A 17734-nucleotide genomic window follows, 5' to 3' on the forward strand; every position below is an offset into this window, starting at 1 on the left:
AAGTGTGTGGTTTAGTTTCCCAGTCTATATTTTGTAGGTCTCGTAGCAGGTTGAATGTATCAAATGGGTGGGAAAGAGCAAGGGGCAACGTCAGTGTAGAACGAAAACACAACTCCTCAGTGGTGTGAGCGTTTTGAGATGAGTCGTATATAAGTTCCACTTGTTTGTCAGTGACTGTGTGGCCTAATGGATAAGGCGTCGGTCTTCGTATCCGAAGATTGCGTGTTTGATTCCTCTCTCGGTCGTGTTTTTCCAGATCTGAAAAAGAAACATACCGTTTTAGTGTAGCACTTGAGCAGTACGAAACCGTGTGAATGTTGCTGTTGACCATTTTCTGCTTGGAGATGCTCTTCAGCTTAAAACACGCACAACAAGACCGGTGTTAACTAGCGAATTGGTTTGCATATTGCCGTCGCCGCGTGTTTTTGACTGGCACTTGCACATCTAAAATAACGTCGGAAAGTAACTCGTTCGGCTTATGAGTCACATCAAGTATGTGTGTTAATTTTGACGAAACTAGCTCTGCAGGTTGTCATGCAATTCTGTTACCTCTCAGAAATGATTATGAAATAAAAGTGAACTACGTGATGAGTGTGACGTTAGGAAAACATTAGGCAACATGGGGAGGTTCTGTATGGGACCAATCAACCCAAACAAGTACTGTGTGACGTGCTAACCGGCATATACTCACCGAGGCAGCGCGGCTAGCTCAGTCAGTAGAACATAAGGCTCTTAATCCCAGGGTCGTGGGTTCGAGCCCCACGTGGGGAGGAACGGAATTTTGTTCCTCTGCAGATGTAACTTACCGTTTTTCTGATTAACGTGATGTAATGGAAATAGCAACTTTAAACTTTGCCTACGTCTCCGTCAGTCGCTACGAAACTGTATTTGAAGGTGAAGGTGATTTTGTAGACATGTGTGAAAGACATGTTCTGAAATGCAAGTGGTGTTATTTGGAGAGCACTTCCTTTACGTGTCAGATGTGTAGCCAAGCAGTAATGGGTCGCCATAGCTGCAAATATTAGACGGTAATATGAAGTGTTATCAGCTGATGTCTGATGATCCAGACGACCGTAAGGATGAAGTACGCAAAAGTACTGCTAGGCCGCGCCTCTTTAGCTCAGTGGCAGAGCACTGGTCTAGTAAACCAGGGGTCGTGAGTTCGATCCTCACAGGAGGCAGACGAATTTTGGATATCAGTTGCGCGTCGTGGCCTTATAGCAAACAGTATCTGGGATGACTAACAATTAGCGAGAGGCGTTTTATTAAGAATTACTCTCAGATGTGATTAAGGCGAATGGCGCAGATAAAGCATTTGCCAAAGCGGTACAGCATAAGGTGGGACGGGACAGTCTGAAATATATTTTATAGATGTATTTCTCACATATCTCAGAGCCTTCCGCGGTTGTCGTCGTCGTCGTCGTCGTCGTCGTCGTCGTCGTCGCCGCCGCCACTTCTGCAGAAGTAGCAAATGGACATCGTAGCAAATGCGGCGAGGGACGCCCTGCCTTACATTTCCGAATGCACAAAGTGTGTGGTTTAGTTTCCCAGTCTATATTTGGTAGGTCTCGTAGCAGGTTGAATGTATCAAATGGGTGGGAAAGAGCAAGGGGCAGCGTCTGTGTAGAACGAAAACACAACTCCTCAGTGGTGTGAGCGTTTTGAGATGAGTCGTATATAAGTTCCACTTGTTTGCCAGTGACCGTGTGGCCTAATGGATAAGGCGTCGGACTTCGTATCCGAAGATTGCGTGTTTGATTCCTCTCTCGGTCGTGTTTTTCCAGATCTGAAAAAGAAACATACCGTTTTAATGTAGCACTTGAGCAGTACGAAACCGTGTGAATGTTGCTGTTGACCATTTTCTGCTTGGAGATGCTCTTCAGCTTAAAACACGCACAACAAGACCGGTGTTAACTAGCGAATTGGTTTGCATATTGCCGTCGCCGCGTGTTTTTGACTGGCACTTGCACATCTAAAATAACGTCGGAAAGTAACTCGTTCGGCTTATGAGTCACATCAAGTATGTGTGTTAATTTTGACGAAACTAGCTCTGCAGGTTGTCATGCAATTCTGTTACCTCTCAGAAATGATTATGAAATAAAAGTGAACTACGTGACGAGTGTGACGTTAGGAAAACATTAGGCAACATGGGGAGGTTCTGTATGGGACCAATCAACCCAAACGAGTACTGTGTGACGTGCTAACCGGCATATACTCACCGAGGCAGCGCGGCTAGCTCAGTCGGTAGAACATAAGGCTCTTAATCCCAGGGTCGTGGGTTCGAGCCCCACGTGGGGAGGAACGGAATTTCGTTCCTCTGCAGATGTAACTTACCGTTTTTCTGATTAACGTGATGTAATGGAAATAGCAACTTTAAACTTTGCCTACGTCTCCGTCAGTCGCTACGAAACTGTATTTGAAGGTGAAGGTGATTTTGTAGACATGTGTGAAAGACATGTTCTGAAATGCAAGTGGTGTTATTTGGAGAGCACTTCGTTTACGTGTCAGATGTGTAGCCAAGCAGTAATGGGTCGCCATAGCTGCAAATATTAGACGGTAATATAAAGTGTTGTCAGCTGAAGTCTGATGATCCAGACGACCGTAAGGATGAAGTACGCAAAAGTGCCGCTAGGCCGCGCCTCTTTAGCTCAGTGGCAGAGCACTGGTCTAGTAAACCAGGGGTCGTGAGTTCGATCCTCACAGGAGGCAGACGAATTTTGGATATCAGTTGCGCGTCGTGGCCTTATAGCAAACAGTATCTGGGATGACTAACAATTAGCGAGAGGCGTTTTATTAAGAATTACTCTCAGATGTGATTAAGGCGAATGGCGCAGATAAAGCATTTGCCAAAGCGGTACAGCATAAGGTGGGATGGGACAGTCTGAAATATATTTTATAGATGTATTTCTCACATATCTCAGAGCCTTCCGCGGTTGTTGTCGTCGTCGTCGTCGCCACTTCTGCAGAAGTAGCAAATGGACATCGTAGCAAATGCGGCGAGGGACGCCCAGCCTTACATTTCCGAATGCACAAAGTGTGTGGTTTAGTTTCCCAGTCTATATTTGGTAGGTCTCGTAGCAGGTTGAATGTATCAAATGGGTGGGAAAGAGCAAGGGGCAGCGTCTGTGTAGAACGAAAACACAACTCCTCAGTGGTGTGAGCGTTTTGAGATGAGTCGTATATAAGTTCCACTTGTTTGCCAGTGACCGTGTGGCCTAATGGATAAGGCGTCGGACTTCGTATCCGAAGATTGCGTGTTTGATTCCTCTCTCGGTGGTGTTTTTCCAGATCTGAAAAAGAAACATACCGTTTTAGTGTAGCACTTGAGCAGTACGAAACCGTGTGAATGTTGCTGTTGACCATTTTCTGCTTGGAGATGCTCTTCAGCTTAAAACACGCACAACAAGACCGGTGTTAACTAGCGAATTGGTTTGCATATTGCCGTCGCCGCGTGTTTTTGACTGGCACTTGCACATCTAAAATAACGTCGGAAAGTAACTCGTTCGGCTTATGAGTCACATCAAGTATGTGTGTTAATTTTGACGAAACTAGCTCTGCAGGTTGTCATGCAATTCTGTTACCTCTCAGAAATGATTATGAAATAAAAGTGAACTACGTGACGAGTGTGACGTTAGGAAAACATTAGGCAACATGGGGAGGTTCTGTATGGGACCAATCAACCCAAACGAGTACTGTGTGACGTGCTAACCGGCATATACTCACCGAGGCAGCGCGGCTAGCTCAGTCGGTAGAACATAAGGCTCTTAATCCCAGGGTCGTGGGTTCGAGCCCCACGTGGGGAGGAACGGAATTTCGTTCCTCTGCAGATGTAACTTACCGTTTTTCTGATTAACGTGATGTAATGGAAATAGCAACTTTAAACTTTGCCTACGTCTCCGTCAGTCGCTACGAAACTGTATTTGAAGGTGAAGGTGATTTTGTAGACATGTGTGAAAGACATGTTCTGAAATGCAAGTGGTGTTATTTGGAGAGCACTTCGTTTACGTGTCAGATGTGTAGCCAAGCAGTAATGGGTCGCCATAGCTGCAAATATTAGACGGTAATATGAAGTGTTGTCAGCTGAAGTCTGATGATCCAGACGATCGTAAGGATGAAGTACGCAAAAGTACCGCTAGGCCGCGCCTCTTTAGCTCAGTGGCAGAGCACTGGTCTAGTAAACCAGGGGTCGTGAGTTCGATCCTCACAGGAAGCAGACGAATTTTGGATATCAGTTGCGCGTCGTGGCCTTATAGCAAACAGTATCTGGGATGACTAACAATTAGCGAGAGGCGTTTTATTAAGAATTACTCTCAGATGTGATTAAGGCGAATGGCGCAGATAAAGCATTTGCCAAAGCGGTACAGCATAAGGTGGGATGGGACAGTCTGAAATATATTTTATAGATGTATTTCTCACATATCTCAGAGCCTTCCGCGGTTGTCGTCGTCGTCGTCGTCGTCGTCGTCGTCGTCGTCGCCGCCGCCGCCGCCGCCGCCGCCGCCGCCACTTCTGCAGAAGTAGCAAATGGACATCGTAGCAAATGCGGCGAGGGACGCCCTGCCTTACATTTCCGAATGCACAAAGTGTGTGGTTTAGTTTCCCAGTCTATATTTGGTAGGTCTCGTAGCAGGTTGAATGTATCAAATGGGTGGGAAAGAGCAAGGGGCAGCGTCTGTGTAGAACCAAAACACAACTCCTCAGTGGTGTGAGCGTTTTGAGATGAGTCGTATATAAGTTCCACTTGTTTGTCAGTGACCGTGTGGCCTAATGGATAGGGCGTCGGACTTCGTATCCGAAGATTGCGTGTTTGATTCCTCTCTCGGTGGTGTTTTTCCAGATCTGAAAAAGAAACATACCGTTTTAGTGTAGCACTTGAGCAGTACGAAACCGTGTGAATGTTGCTGTTGACCATCTTCTGCTTGGAGATGCTCTTCAGCTTAAAACACGCACAACAAGACCGGTGTTAACTAGCGAATTGGTTTGCATATTGCCGTCGCCGCGTGTTTTTGACTGGCACTTGCACATCTAAAATAACGTCGGAAAGTAACTCGTTCGGCTTATGAGTCACATCAAGTATGTGTGTTAATTTTGACGAAACTAGCTCTGCAGGTTGTCATGCAGTTCTGTTACCTCTCAGAAATGATTATGAAATAAAAGTGAACTACGTGACGAGTGTGACGTTAGGAAAACATTAGGCAACATGGGGAGGTTCTGTATGGGACCAATCAACCCAAACGAGTACTGTGTGACGTGCTAACCGGCATATACTCACCGAGGCAGCGCGGCTAGCTCAGTCGGTAGAACATAAGGCTCTTAATCCCAGGGTCGTGGGTTCGAGCCCCACGTGGGGAGGAACGGAATTTCGTTCCTCTGCAGATGTAACTTACCGTTTTTCTGATTAACGTGATGTAATGGAAATAGCAACTTTAAACTTTGCCTACGTCTCCGTCAGTCGCTACGAAACTGTATTTGAAGGTGAAGGTGATTTTGTAGACATGTGTGAAAGACATGTTCTGAAATGCAAGTGGTGTTATTTGAAGAGCACTTCCTTTACGTGTCAGATGTGTAGCCAAGCAGTAATGGGTCGCCATAGCTGCAAATATTGGACGGTAATATGAAGTGTTATCAGCTGAAGTCTGATGATCCAGACGACCGTAAGGATGAAGTACGCAAAAGTACCGCTAGGCCGCGCCTCTTTAGCTCAGTGGCAGAGCACTGGTCTAGTAAACCAGGGGTCGTGAGTTCGATCCTCACAGGAGGCAGACGAATTTTGGATATCAGTTGCGCGTCGTGGCCTTATAGCAAACAGTATCTGGGATGACTAACAATTAGCGAGAGGCGTTTTATTAAGAATTACTCTCAGATGTGATTAAGGCGAATGGCGCAGATAAAGCATTTGCCAAAGCGGTACAGCATAAGGTGGGATGGGACAGTCTGAAATATATTTTATAGATGTATTTCTCACATATCTCAGAGCCTTCCGCGGTTGTCGTCGTCGTCGTCGTCGTCGTCGTCGTCGCCGCCGCCGCCACTTCTGCAGAAGTAGCAAATGGACATCGTAGCAAATGCGGCGAGGGACGCCCTGCCTTACATTTCCGAATGCACAAAGTGTGTGGTTTAGTTTCCCAGTCTATATTTGGTAGGTCTCGTAGCAGGTTGAATGTATCAAATGGGTGGGAAAGAGCAAGGGGCAGCGTCTGTGTAGAACCAAAACACAACTCCTCAGTGGTGTGAGCGTTTTGAGATGAGTCGTATATAAGTTCCACTTGTTTGTCAGTGACCGTGTGGCCTAATGGATAGGGCGTCGGACTTCGTATCCGAAGATTGCGTGTTTGATTCCTCTCTCGGTGGTGTTTTTCCAGATCTGAAAAAGAAACATACCGTTTTAGTGTAGCACTTGAGCAGTACGAAACCGTGTGAATGTTGCTGTTGACCATTTTCTGCTTGGAGATGCTCTTCAGCTTAAAACACGCACAACAAGACCGGTGTTAACTAGCGAATTGGTTTGCATATTGCCGTCGCCGCGTGTTTTTGACTGGCACTTGCACATCTAAAATAACGTCGGAAAGTAACTCGTTCGGCTTATGAGTCACATCAAGTATGTGTGTTAATTTTGACGAAACTAGCTCTGCAGGTTGTCATGCAATTCTGTTACCTCTCAGAAATGATTATGAAATAAAAGTGAACTACGTGACGAGTGTGACGTTAGGAAAACATTAGGCAACATGGGGAGGTTCTGTATGGGACCAATCAACCCAAACGAGTACTGTGTGACGTGCTAACCGGCATATACTCACCGAGGCAGCGCGGCTAGCTCAGTCGGTAGAACATAAGGCTCTTAATCCCAGGGTCGTGGGTTCGAGCCCCACGTGGGGAGGAACGGAATTTCGTTCCTCTGCAGATGTAACTTACCGTTTTTCTGATTAACGTGATGTAATGGAAATAGCAACTTTAAACTTTGCCTACGTCTCCGTCAGTCGCTACGAAACTGTATTTGAAGGTGAAGGTGATTTTGTAGACATGTGTGAAAGACATGTTCTGAAATGCAAGTGGTGTTATTTGGAGAGCACTTCCTTTACGTGTCAGATGTGTAGCCAAGCAGTAATGGGTCGCCATAGCTGCAAATATTGGACGGTAATATGAAGTGTTATCAGCTGAAGTCTGATGATCCAGACGACCGTAAGGATGAAGTACGCAAAAGTACCGCTAGGCCGCGCCTCTTTAGCTCAGTGGCAGAGCACTGGTGTAGTAAACCAGGGGTCGTGAGTTCGATCCTCACAGGAGGCAGACGAATTTTGGATATCAGTTGCGCGTCGTGGCCTTATAGCAAACAGTATCTGGGATGACTAACAATTAGCGAGAGGCGTTTTATTAAGAATTACTCTCAGATGTGATTAAGGCGAATGGCGCAGATAAAGCATTTGCCAAAGCGGTACAGCATAAGGTGGGATGGGACAGTCTGAAATATATTTTATAGATGTATTTCTCACATATCTCAGAGCCTTCCGCGGTTGTCGTCGTCGTCGTCGTCGTCGTCGTCGTCGTCGTCGTCGTCGTCGTCGCCGCCGCCGCGACTTCTGCAGAAGTAGCAAATGGACATCGTAGCAAATGCGGCGAGGGACGCCCTGCCTTACATTTCCGAATGCACAAAGTGTGTGGTTTAGTTTCCCAGTCTATATTTGGTAGGTCTCGTAGCAGGTTGAATGTATCAAATGGGTGGGAAAGAGCAAGGGGCAGCGTCTGTGTAGAACGAAAACACAACTCCTCAGTGGTGTGAGCGTTTTGACATGAGTAGTATATAAGTTCCACTTGTTTGTCAGTGACCGTGTGGCCTAATGGATAAGGCGTCGGACTTCGTATCCGAAGATTGCGTGTTTGATTCCTCTCTCGGTCGTGTTTTTCCAGATCTGAAAAAGAAACATACCGTTTTAGTGTAGCACTTGAGCAGTACGAAACCGTGTGAATGTTGCTGTTGACCATTTTCTGCTTGGAGATGCTCTTCAGCTTAAAACACGCACAACAAGACCGGTGTTAACTAGCGAATTGGTTTGCATATTGCCGTCGCCGCGTGTTTTTGACTGGCACTTGCATATCTAAAATAACGTCGGAAAGTAACTCGTTCGGCTTATGAGTCACATCAAGTATGTGTGTTAATTTTGACGAAACTAGCTCTGCAGGTTGTCATGCAATTCTGTTACCTCTCAGAAATGATTATGAAATAAAAGTGAACTACGTGACGAGTGTGACGTTAGGAAAACATTAGGCAACATGGGGAGGTTCTGTATGGGACCAATCAACCCAAACGAGTACTGTGTGACGTGCTAACCGGCATATACTCACCGAGGCAGCGCGGCTAGCTCAGTCGGTAGAACATAAGGCTCTTAATCCCAGGGTCGTGGGTTCGAGCCCCACGTGGGGAGGAACGGAATTTCGTTCCTCTGCAGATGTAACTTACCGTTTTTCTGATTAACGTGATGTAATGGAAATAGCAACTTTAAACTTTGCCTACGTCTCCGTCAGTCGCTACGAAACTGTATTTGAAGGTGAAGGTGATTTTGTAGACATGTGTGAAAGACATGTTCTGAAATGCAAGTGGTGTTATTTGGAGAGCACTTCCTTTACGTGTCAGATGTGTAGCCAAGCAGTAATGGGTCGCCATAGCTGCAAATATTGGACGGTAATATGAAGTGTTATCAGCTGAAGTCTGATGATCCAGACGACCGTAAGGATGAAGTACGCAAAAGTACCGCTAGGCCGCGCCTCTTTAGCTCAGTGGCAGAGCACTGGTCTAGTAAACCAGGGGTCGTGAGTTCGATCCTCACAGGAGGCAGACGAATTTTGGATATCAGTTGCGCGTCGTGGCCTTATAGCAAACAGTATCTGGGATGACTAACAATTAGCGAGAGGCGTTTTATTAAGAATTACTCTCAGATGTGATTAAGGCGAATGGCGCAGATAAAGCATTTGCCAAAGCGGTACAGCATAAGGTGGGATGGGACAGTCTGAAATATATTTTATAGATGTATTTCTCACATATCTCAGAGCCTTCCGCGGTTGTCGTCGTCGTCGTCGTCGTCGTCGTCGTCGTCGTCGTCGCCGCCGCGACTTCTGCAGAAGTAGCAAATGGACATCGTAGCAAATGCGGCGAGGGACGCCCTGCCTTACATTTCCGAATGCACAAAGTGTGTGGTTTAGTTTCCCAGTCTATATTTGGTAGGTCTCGTAGCAGGTTGAATGTATCGAATGGGTGGGAAAGAGCAAGGGGCAGCGTCTGTGTAGAACGAAAACACAACTCCTCAGTGGTGTGAGCGTTTTGAGATGAGTAGTATATAAGTTCCACTTGTTTGTCAGTGACCGTGTGGCCTAATGGATAAGGCGTCGGACTTCGTATCCGAAGATTGCGTGTTTGATTCCTCTCTCGGTCGTGTTTTTCCAGATCTGAAAAAGAAACATACCGTTTTAGTGTAGCACTTGAGCAGTACGAAACCGTGTGAATGTTGCTGTTGACCATTTTCTGCTTGGAGATGCTCTTCAGCTTAAAACACGCACAACAAGACCGGTATTAACTAGCGAATTGGTTTGCATATTGCCGTCGCCGCGTGTTTTTGACTGGCACTTGCACATCTAAAATAACGTCGGAAAGTAACTCGTTCGGCTTATGAGTCACATCAAGTATGTGTGTTAATTTTGACGAAACTAGCTCTGCAGGTTGTCATGCAATTCTGTTACCTCTCAGAAATGATTATGAAATAAAAGTGAACTACGTGACGAGTGTGACGTTAGGAAAACATTAGGCAACATGGGGAGGTTCTGTATGGGACCAATCAACCCAAACGAGTACTGTGTGACGTGCTAACCGGCATATACTCACCGAGGCAGCGCGGCTAGCTCAGTCGGTAGAACATAAGGCTCTTAATCCCAGGGTCGTGGGTTCGAGCCCCACGTGGGGAGGAACGGAATTTTGTTCCTCTGCAGATGTAACTTACCGTTTTTCTGATTAACGTGATGTAATGGAAATAGCAACTTTAAACTTTGCCTACGTCTCCGTCAGTCGCTACGAAACTGTATTTGAAGGTGAAGGTGAGTTTGTAGACATGTGTGAAAGACATGTTCTGAAATGCAAGTGGTGTTATTTGGAGAGCACTTCCTTTACGTGTCAGATGTGTAGCCAAGCAGTAATGGGTCGCCATAGCTGCAAATATTAGACGGTAATATGAAGTGTTGTCAGCTGAAGTCTGATGATCCAGACGACCGTAAGGATGAAGTACGCTAAAGTACCGCTAGGCCGCGCCTCTTTAGCTCAGTGGCAGAGCACTGGTCTAGTAAACCAGGGGTCGTGAGTTCGATCCTCACAGGAGGCAGACGAACTTTGGATATCAGTTGCGCGTTGTGGCCTTATAGCAAACAGTATCTGGGATGACTAACAATTAGCGAGAGGCGTTTTATTAAGAATTACTCTCTGGTGTGATTAAGGCGAATGGCGCAGATAAAGCATTTGCCAAAGCGGTACAGCATAAGGTGGGATGGGACAGTCTGAAATATATTTTATAGATGTATTTCTCACATATCTCAGAGCCTTCCGCGGTTGTCGTCGTCGTCGTCGTCGTCGTCGTCGTCGTCGTCGTCGTCGCCGCCACTTCTGCAGAAGTAGCAAATGGACATCGTAGCAAATGCGGCGAGGGACGCCCTGCCTTACATTTCCGAATGCACAAAGTGTGTGGTTTAGTTTCCCAGTCTATATTTGGTAGGTCTCGTAGCAGGTTGAATGTATCAAATGGGTGGGAAAGAGCAAGGGGCAGCGTCTGTGTAGAACGAAAACACAACTCCTCAGTGGTGTGAGCGTTTTGAGATGAGTCGTATATAAGTTCCACTTGTTTGTCAGTGACCGTGTGGCCTAATGGATAAGGCGTCGGACTTCGTATCCGAAGATTGCGTGTTTGATTCCTCTCTCGGTCGTGTTTTTCCAGATCTGAAAAAGAAACATACCGTTTTAGTGTAGCACTTGAGCAGTACGGAACCGTGTGAATGTTGCTGTTGACCATTGTCTGCTTGGAGATGCTCTTCAGCTTAAAACACGCACAACAAGACCGGTGTTAACTAGCGAATTGGTTTGCATATTGCCGTCGCCGCGTGTTTTTGACTGGCACTTGCACATCTAAAATAACGTCGGAAAGTAACTCGTTCGGCTTATGAGTCACATCAAGTATGTGTGTTAATTTTGACGAAACTAGCTCTGCAGGTTGTCATGCAATTCTGTTACCTCTCAGAAATGATTATGAAATAAAAGTGAACTACGTGACGAGTGTGACGTTAGGAAAACATTAGGCAACATGGGGAGGTTCTGTATGGGACCAATCAACCCAAACGAGTACTGTGTGACGTGCTAACCGGCATATACTCAACGAGGCAGCGCGGCTAGCTCAGTCGGTAGAACATAAGGCTCTTAATCCCAGGGTCGTGGGTTCGAGCCCCACGTGGGGAGGAACGGAATTTTGTTCCTCTGCAGATGTAACTTACCGTTTTTCTGATTAACGTGATGTAATGGAAATAGCAACTTTAAACTTTGCCTACGTCTCCGTCAGTCGCTACGAAACTGTATTTGAAGGTGAAGGTGATTTTGTAGACATGTGTGAAAGACATGTTCTGAAATGCAAGTGGTGTTATTTGGAGAGCACTTCCTTTACGTGTCAGATGTGTAGCCAAGCAGTAATGGGTCGCCATAGCTGCAAATATTAGACGGTAATATGAAGTGTTGTCAGCTGAAGTCTGATGATCCAGACGACATTAAAGGATGAAGTACGCAAAAGCACCGCTAGGCCGCGCCTCTTTAGCTCAGTGGCAAAGCACTGGTCTAGTAAACCAGGGGTCGTGAGTTCGATCCTCACAGGAGGCAGACGAATTTTGGATTTCAGTTGCGCGTCGTGGCCTTATAGCAAACAGTATCCGGGATGACTAACAATTAGCGAGAGGCGTTTTATTAAGAATTACTCTCAGATGTGATTAAGGCGAATGGCGCAGATAAAGCATTTGCCAAAGCGGTAGAGCATAAGGTGGGATGGGATAGTCTGAAATATATTTTATAGATGTATTTCTCACATATCTCAGAGCCTTCCGCGGTTGTCGTCGTCGTCGTCGTCGTCGTCGTCGTCGTCGCCGCCGCCGCGACTTCTGCAGAAGTAGCAAATGGACATCGTAGCAAATGCGGCGAGGGACGCCCTGCCTTACATTTCCGAATGCACAAAGTGTGTGGTTTAGTTTCCCAGTCTATATTTGGTAGGTCTCGTAGCAGGTTGAATGTATCAAATGGGTGGGAAAGAGCAAGGGGCAGCGTCTGTGTAGAACGAAAACACAACTCCTCAGTGGTGTGAGCGTTTTGAGATGAGTCGTATATAAGTTCCACTTGTTTGTCAGTGACCGTGTGGCCTAATGGATAAGGCGTCGGGCTTCGTATCCGAAGATTGCGTGTTTGATTCCTCTCTCGGTCGTGTTTTTCCAGATCTGAAAAAGAAACATACCGTTTTAGTGTAGCACTTGAGCAGTACGAAACCGTGTGAATGTTGCTGTTGACCATTTTCTGCTTGGAGATGCTCTTCAGCTTAAAACACGCACAACAAGACCGGTGTTAACTAGCGAATTGGTTTGCATATTGCCATCGCCGCGTGTTTTTGACTGGCACTTGCACATCTAAAATAACGTCGGAAAGTAACTCGTTCGGCTTATGAGTCACATCAAGTATGGGTGTTAATTTTGACGAAACTAGCTCTGCAGGTTGTCATGCAATTCTGTTACCTCTCAGAAATGATTATGAAATAAAAGTGAACTACGTGACGAGTGTGACGTTAGGAAAACATTAGGCAACATGGGGAGGTTCTGTATGGGACCAATCAACCCAAACGAGTACTGTGTGATGTGCTAACCGGCATATACTCACCGAGGCAGCGCGGTTAGCTCAGTCGGTAGAACATAAGGCTCTTAATCCCAGGGTCGTGGGTTCGAGCCCACGTGGGGAGGAACGGAATTTTGTTCCTCTGCAGATGTAACTTACCGTTTTTCTGATTAACGTGATGTAATGGAAATAGCAACTTTAAACTTTCCCTACGTCTCCGTCAGTCGCTACGAAACTGTATTTGAAGGTGAAGGTGATTTTGTAGACATGTGTGAAAGACATGTTCTGAAATGCAAGTGGTGTTATTTGGAGAGCACTTCCTTTACGTGTCAGATGTGTAGCCAAGCAGTAATGGGTCGCCATAGCTGCAAATATTAGACGGTAATATGAAGTGTTGTCAGCTGAAGTCTGATGATCCAGACGACCGTAAGGATGAAGTACGCAAAAGCATCGCTAGGCCGCGCCTCTTTAGCTCAGTGGCAGAGCACTGGTCTAGTAAACCAGGGGTCATGAGTTCGATCCTCACAGGAGGCAGACGAATTTTGGATTTCAGTTGCGCGTCGTGGCCTTATAGCAAACAGTATCTGGGATGACTAACAATTAGCGAGAGGCGTTTTATTAAGAATTACTCTCAGATGTGATTAAGGCGAATGGCGCAGATAAAGCATTTGCCAAAGCGGTAGAGCATAAGGTGGGATGGGATAGTCTGAAATATATTTTATAGATGTATTTCTCACATATCTCAGAGCCTTCCGCAGTTGTCGTCGTCGTCGTCGTCGTCGTCGTCGTCGTCGTCGCCGCCGCCGCCGCCGCGACTTCTGCAGAAGTAGCAAATGGACATCGTAGCAAATGCGGCGAGGGACGCCCTGCCTTACATTTCCGAATGCACAAAGTGTGTGGTTTAGTTTCCCAGTCTATATTTGGTAGGTCTCGTAGCAGGTTGAATGTATCAAATGGGTGGGAAAGAGCAAGGGGCAGCGTCTGTGTAGAACGAAAACACAACTCCTCAGTGGTGTGAGCGTTTTGAGATGAGTCGTATATAAGTTCCACTTGTTTGTCAGTGACCGTGTGGCCTAATGGATAAGGCGTCGGACTTCGTATCCGAAGATTGCGTGTTTGATTCCTCTCTCGGTCGTGTTTTTCCAGATCTGAAAAAGAAACATACCGTTTTAGTGTAGCACTTGAGCAGTACGAAACCGTGTGAATGTTGCTGTTGACCATTTTCTGTTTGGAGATGCTCTTCAGCTTAAAACACGCACAATAAGACCGGTGTTAACTAGCGAATTGGTTTGCATATTGCCATCGCCGCGTGTTTTTGACTGGCACTTGCACATCTAAAATAACGTCGGAAAGTAACTCGTTCGGCTTATGAGTCACATCAAGTATGTGTGTTAATTTTGACGAAACTAGCTCTGCAGGTTGTCATGCAATTCTGTTACCTCTCAGAAATGATTATGAAATAAAAGTGAACTACGTGACGAGTGTGACGTTAGGAAAACATTAGGCAACATGGGGAGGTTCTGTATGGGACCAATCAACCCAAACGAGTACTGTGTGATGTGCTAACCGGCATATACTCACCGAGGCAGCGCGGCTAGCTCAGTCGGTAGAACATAAGGCTCTTAATCCCAGGGTCGTGGGTTCGAGCCCACGTGGGGAGGAACGGAATTTTGTTCCTCTGCAGATGTAACTTACCGTTTTTCTGATTAACGTGATGTAATGGAAATAGCAACTTTAAATTTTGCCTACGTCTCCGTCAGTCGCTACGAAACTGTATTTGAAGGTGAAGGTGATTTTGTAGACATGTGTGAAAGACATGTTCTGAAATGCAAGCGGTGTTATTTGGAGAGCACTTCCTTTACGTGTCAGATGTGTAGGCAAGCAGTAATGGGTCGCCATAGCTGCAAATATTAGACGGTAATATGAAGTGTTGTCAGCTGAAGTCTGATGATCCAGACGACCGTAAGGATGAAGTACGCAAAAGCACCGCTAGGCCGCGCCTCTTTAGCTCAGTGGCAGAGCACTGGTCTAGTAAACCAGGGGTCGTGAGTTCGATCCTCACAGGAGGCAGACGAATTTTGGATTTCAGTTGCGCGTCGTGGCCTTATAGCAAACAGTATCTGGGATGACTAACAATTAGCGAGAGGCGTTTTATTAAGAATTACTCTCAGATGTGATTAAGGCGAATGGCGCAGATAAAGCATTTGCCAAAGCGGTACAGCATAAGGTGGGATGGGACAGTCTGAAATATATTTTATAGATGTATTTCTCACATATCTCAGAGCCTTCCGCGGTTGTCGTCGTCGTCGTCGTCGTCGTCACTTCTGCAGAAGTAGAAAATGGACATCGTAGCAAATGCGGCGAGGGACGCCCTGCCTTACATTTCCGAATGCACAAAGTGTGTGGTTTAGTTTCCCAGTCTATATTTGGTATGTCTCGTAGCAGGTTGAATGTATCAAATGGGTGGGAAAGAGCAAGGGGCAGCGTCTGTGTAGAACGAAAACACAACTCCTCAGTGGTGTGAGCGTTTTGAGATGAGTCGTATATAAGTTCCACTTGTTTGTCAGTGACCGTGTGGCCTAATGGATAAGGCGTCGGACTTCGTATCCGAAGATTGCGTGTTTGATTCCTCTCTCGGTCATGTTTTTCCAGATCTGAAAAAGAAACATACCGTTTTAGTGTAGCACTTGAGCAGTACGAAACCGTGTGAATGTTGCTGTTGACCATTTTTGCTTGGAGATGCTCTTCAGCTTAAAACACGCATAACAAGACCGGTGTTAACTAGCGAATTGGTTTGCATATTGCCGTCGCCGGGTGTTTTTGACTGGCACTTGCACATCTAAAATAACGTCGGAAAGTAACTCGTTCGGCCTATGAGTCACATCAAGTATGTGTGTTAATTTTGACGAAACTAACTCTGCAGGTTGTCATGCAATTCTGTTACCTCTCAGAAATGATTATGAAATAAAAGTGAACTACGTGACGAGTGTGACGTTAGGAAAACATTAGGCAACATGGGGAGGTTCTGTATGGGACCAATCAACCCAAACGAGTACTGTGTGACGTGCTAACCGGCATATACTTACCGAGGCAGCGCGGCTAGCTCAGTCGGTAGAACATAAGGGTCTTAATCCCAGGGTCGTGGGTTCGAGCCCCACGTGGGGAGGAGCGGAATTTTGTTCCTCTGCAGATGTAACTTACCGTTTTTCTGATTAACGTGATGTAATGGAAATAGCAACTTTAAACTTTGCCTACGTCTCCGTCAGTCGCTACGAAACTGTATTTGAAGGTGAAGGTGATTTTGTAGACATGTGTGAAAGACATGTTCTGAAATGCAAGTGGTGTTATTTGGAGAGCACTTCCTTTACGTGTCAGATGTGTAGCCAAGCAGTAATGGGTCGCCATAGCTGCAAATATTAGACGGTAATATGAAGTGTTGTCAGCTGAAGTCTGATGATCCAGACGACCGTAAGGATGAAGTACGCAAAAGTACCGCTAGGCCGCGCCTCTTTAGCTCAGTGGCAGAGCACTGGTCTAGTAAACAGGGGTCGTGAGTTCGATCCTCACGGGAGGCAGACGAATTTTGGATATCAGTTGCGCGTCGTGGCCTTATAGCAAACAGTATCTGGGATGACTAACAATTAGCGAGAGGCGTTTTATTAAGAATTACTCTCAGATGTGATTAAGGCGAATGGCGCAGATAAAGTATTTGCCAAAGCGGTACAGCATAAGGTGGGATGGGACAGTCTGAAATATATTTTATAGATGTATTTCTCACATATCTCAGAGCCTTCCGCGGTTGTCGTCGTCGTCGTCGTCGTCGTCGTCGCCGCCGACACTTCTGCAGAAGTAGCAAATGGACATCGTAGCAAATGCGGCGAGGGACGCCCTGCCTTACATTTCCGAATGCACAAAGTGTGTGGTTTAGTTTCCCAGTCTATATTTGGTAGGTCTCGTAGCAGGTTGAATGTATCAAATGGGTGGGAAAGAGCAAGGGGCAGCGTCTGTGTAGAACGAAAACACAACTCCTCAGTGGTGTGAGCGTTTTGAGATGAGTCGTATATAAGTTCCACTTGTTTGTCAGTGACCGTGTGGCCTAATGGATAAGGCGTCGGACTTCGTATCCGAAGATTGCGTGTTTGATTCCTCTCTCGGTCGTGTTTTTCCAGATCTGAAAAAGAAACATACCGTTTTAGTGTAGCACTTGAGCAGTACGAAACCGTGTGAATGTTGCTGTTGACCATTTTCTGTTTGGAGATGCTCTTCAGCTTAAAACACGCACAATAAGACCGGTGTTAACTAGCGAATTGGTTTGCATATTGCCATCGCCGCGTGTTTTTGACTGGCACTTGCACATCTAAAATAACGTCGGAAAGTAACTCGTTCGGCTTATGAGTCACATCAAGTATGTGTGTTAATTTTGACGAAACTAGCTCTGCAGGTTGTCATGCAATTCTGTTACCTCTCAGAAATGATTATGAAATAAAAGTGAACTACGTGACGAGTGTGACGTTAGGAAAACATTAGGCAACATGGGGAGGTTCTGTATGGGACCAATCAACCCAAACGAGTACTGTGTGATGTGCTAACCGGCATATACTCACCGAGGCAGCGCGGCTAGCTCAGTCGGTAGAACATAAGGCTCTTAATCCCAGGGTCGTGGGTTCGAGCCCACGTGGGGAGGAACGGAATTTTGTTCCTCTGCAGATGTAACTTACCGTTTTTCTGATTAACGTGATGTAATGGAAATAGCAACTTTAAACTTTGCCTACGTCTCCGTCAGTCGCTACGAAACTGTATTTGAAGGTGAAGGTGATTTTGTAGACATGTGTGAAAGACATGTTCTGA

At 46.0% G+C, this 17734-nt stretch overlaps 11 non-coding genes across 11 annotated transcripts; all 11 read left to right on the forward strand.

Annotated features, from left to right (window-relative positions):
- Positions 1-1109: 1109 nt before the first annotated feature.
- On the forward strand, positions 1110-1181 carry Trnat-agu (transfer RNA threonine (anticodon AGU)). Its single transcript has one exon. It is a non-coding gene; the product is annotated as a tRNA-Thr (tRNA).
- Positions 1182-2637: 1456 nt separating this feature from the next.
- Trnat-agu (transfer RNA threonine (anticodon AGU)) lies at positions 2638-2709 on the forward strand. The gene has a single exon. It is a non-coding gene; the product is annotated as a tRNA-Thr (tRNA).
- A 1432-nt stretch (positions 2710-4141) lies between these two features.
- On the forward strand, positions 4142-4213 carry Trnat-agu (transfer RNA threonine (anticodon AGU)). Its single transcript has one exon. It is a non-coding gene; the product is annotated as a tRNA-Thr (tRNA).
- Positions 4214-5690: 1477 nt separating this feature from the next.
- Trnat-agu (transfer RNA threonine (anticodon AGU)) lies at positions 5691-5762 on the forward strand. Its single transcript has one exon. It is a non-coding gene; the product is annotated as a tRNA-Thr (tRNA).
- Positions 5763-7215: 1453 nt separating this feature from the next.
- On the forward strand, positions 7216-7287 carry Trnat-agu (transfer RNA threonine (anticodon AGU)). The gene has a single exon. It is a non-coding gene; the product is annotated as a tRNA-Thr (tRNA).
- A 1471-nt stretch (positions 7288-8758) lies between these two features.
- Trnat-agu (transfer RNA threonine (anticodon AGU)) lies at positions 8759-8830 on the forward strand. Its single transcript has one exon. It is a non-coding gene; the product is annotated as a tRNA-Thr (tRNA).
- A 1459-nt stretch (positions 8831-10289) lies between these two features.
- On the forward strand, positions 10290-10361 carry Trnat-agu (transfer RNA threonine (anticodon AGU)). Its single transcript has one exon. It is a non-coding gene; the product is annotated as a tRNA-Thr (tRNA).
- A 1460-nt stretch (positions 10362-11821) lies between these two features.
- On the forward strand, positions 11822-11893 carry Trnat-agu (transfer RNA threonine (anticodon AGU)). Its single transcript has one exon. It is a non-coding gene; the product is annotated as a tRNA-Thr (tRNA).
- Positions 11894-13348: 1455 nt separating this feature from the next.
- Trnat-agu (transfer RNA threonine (anticodon AGU)) lies at positions 13349-13420 on the forward strand. The gene has a single exon. It is a non-coding gene; the product is annotated as a tRNA-Thr (tRNA).
- Positions 13421-14884: 1464 nt separating this feature from the next.
- Positions 14885-14956, forward strand: Trnat-agu (transfer RNA threonine (anticodon AGU)). The gene has a single exon. It is a non-coding gene; the product is annotated as a tRNA-Thr (tRNA).
- A 1434-nt stretch (positions 14957-16390) lies between these two features.
- Positions 16391-16461, forward strand: Trnat-agu (transfer RNA threonine (anticodon AGU)). Its single transcript has one exon. It is a non-coding gene; the product is annotated as a tRNA-Thr (tRNA).
- Positions 16462-17734: the final 1273 nt, after the last annotated feature.

Source organism: Schistocerca gregaria, chromosome 4 (genome assembly GCF_023897955.1).
Source record: "Schistocerca gregaria isolate iqSchGreg1 chromosome 4, iqSchGreg1.2, whole genome shotgun sequence".
NCBI classification, from domain to species: Eukaryota; Metazoa; Arthropoda; class Insecta; order Orthoptera; family Acrididae; genus Schistocerca; species Schistocerca gregaria.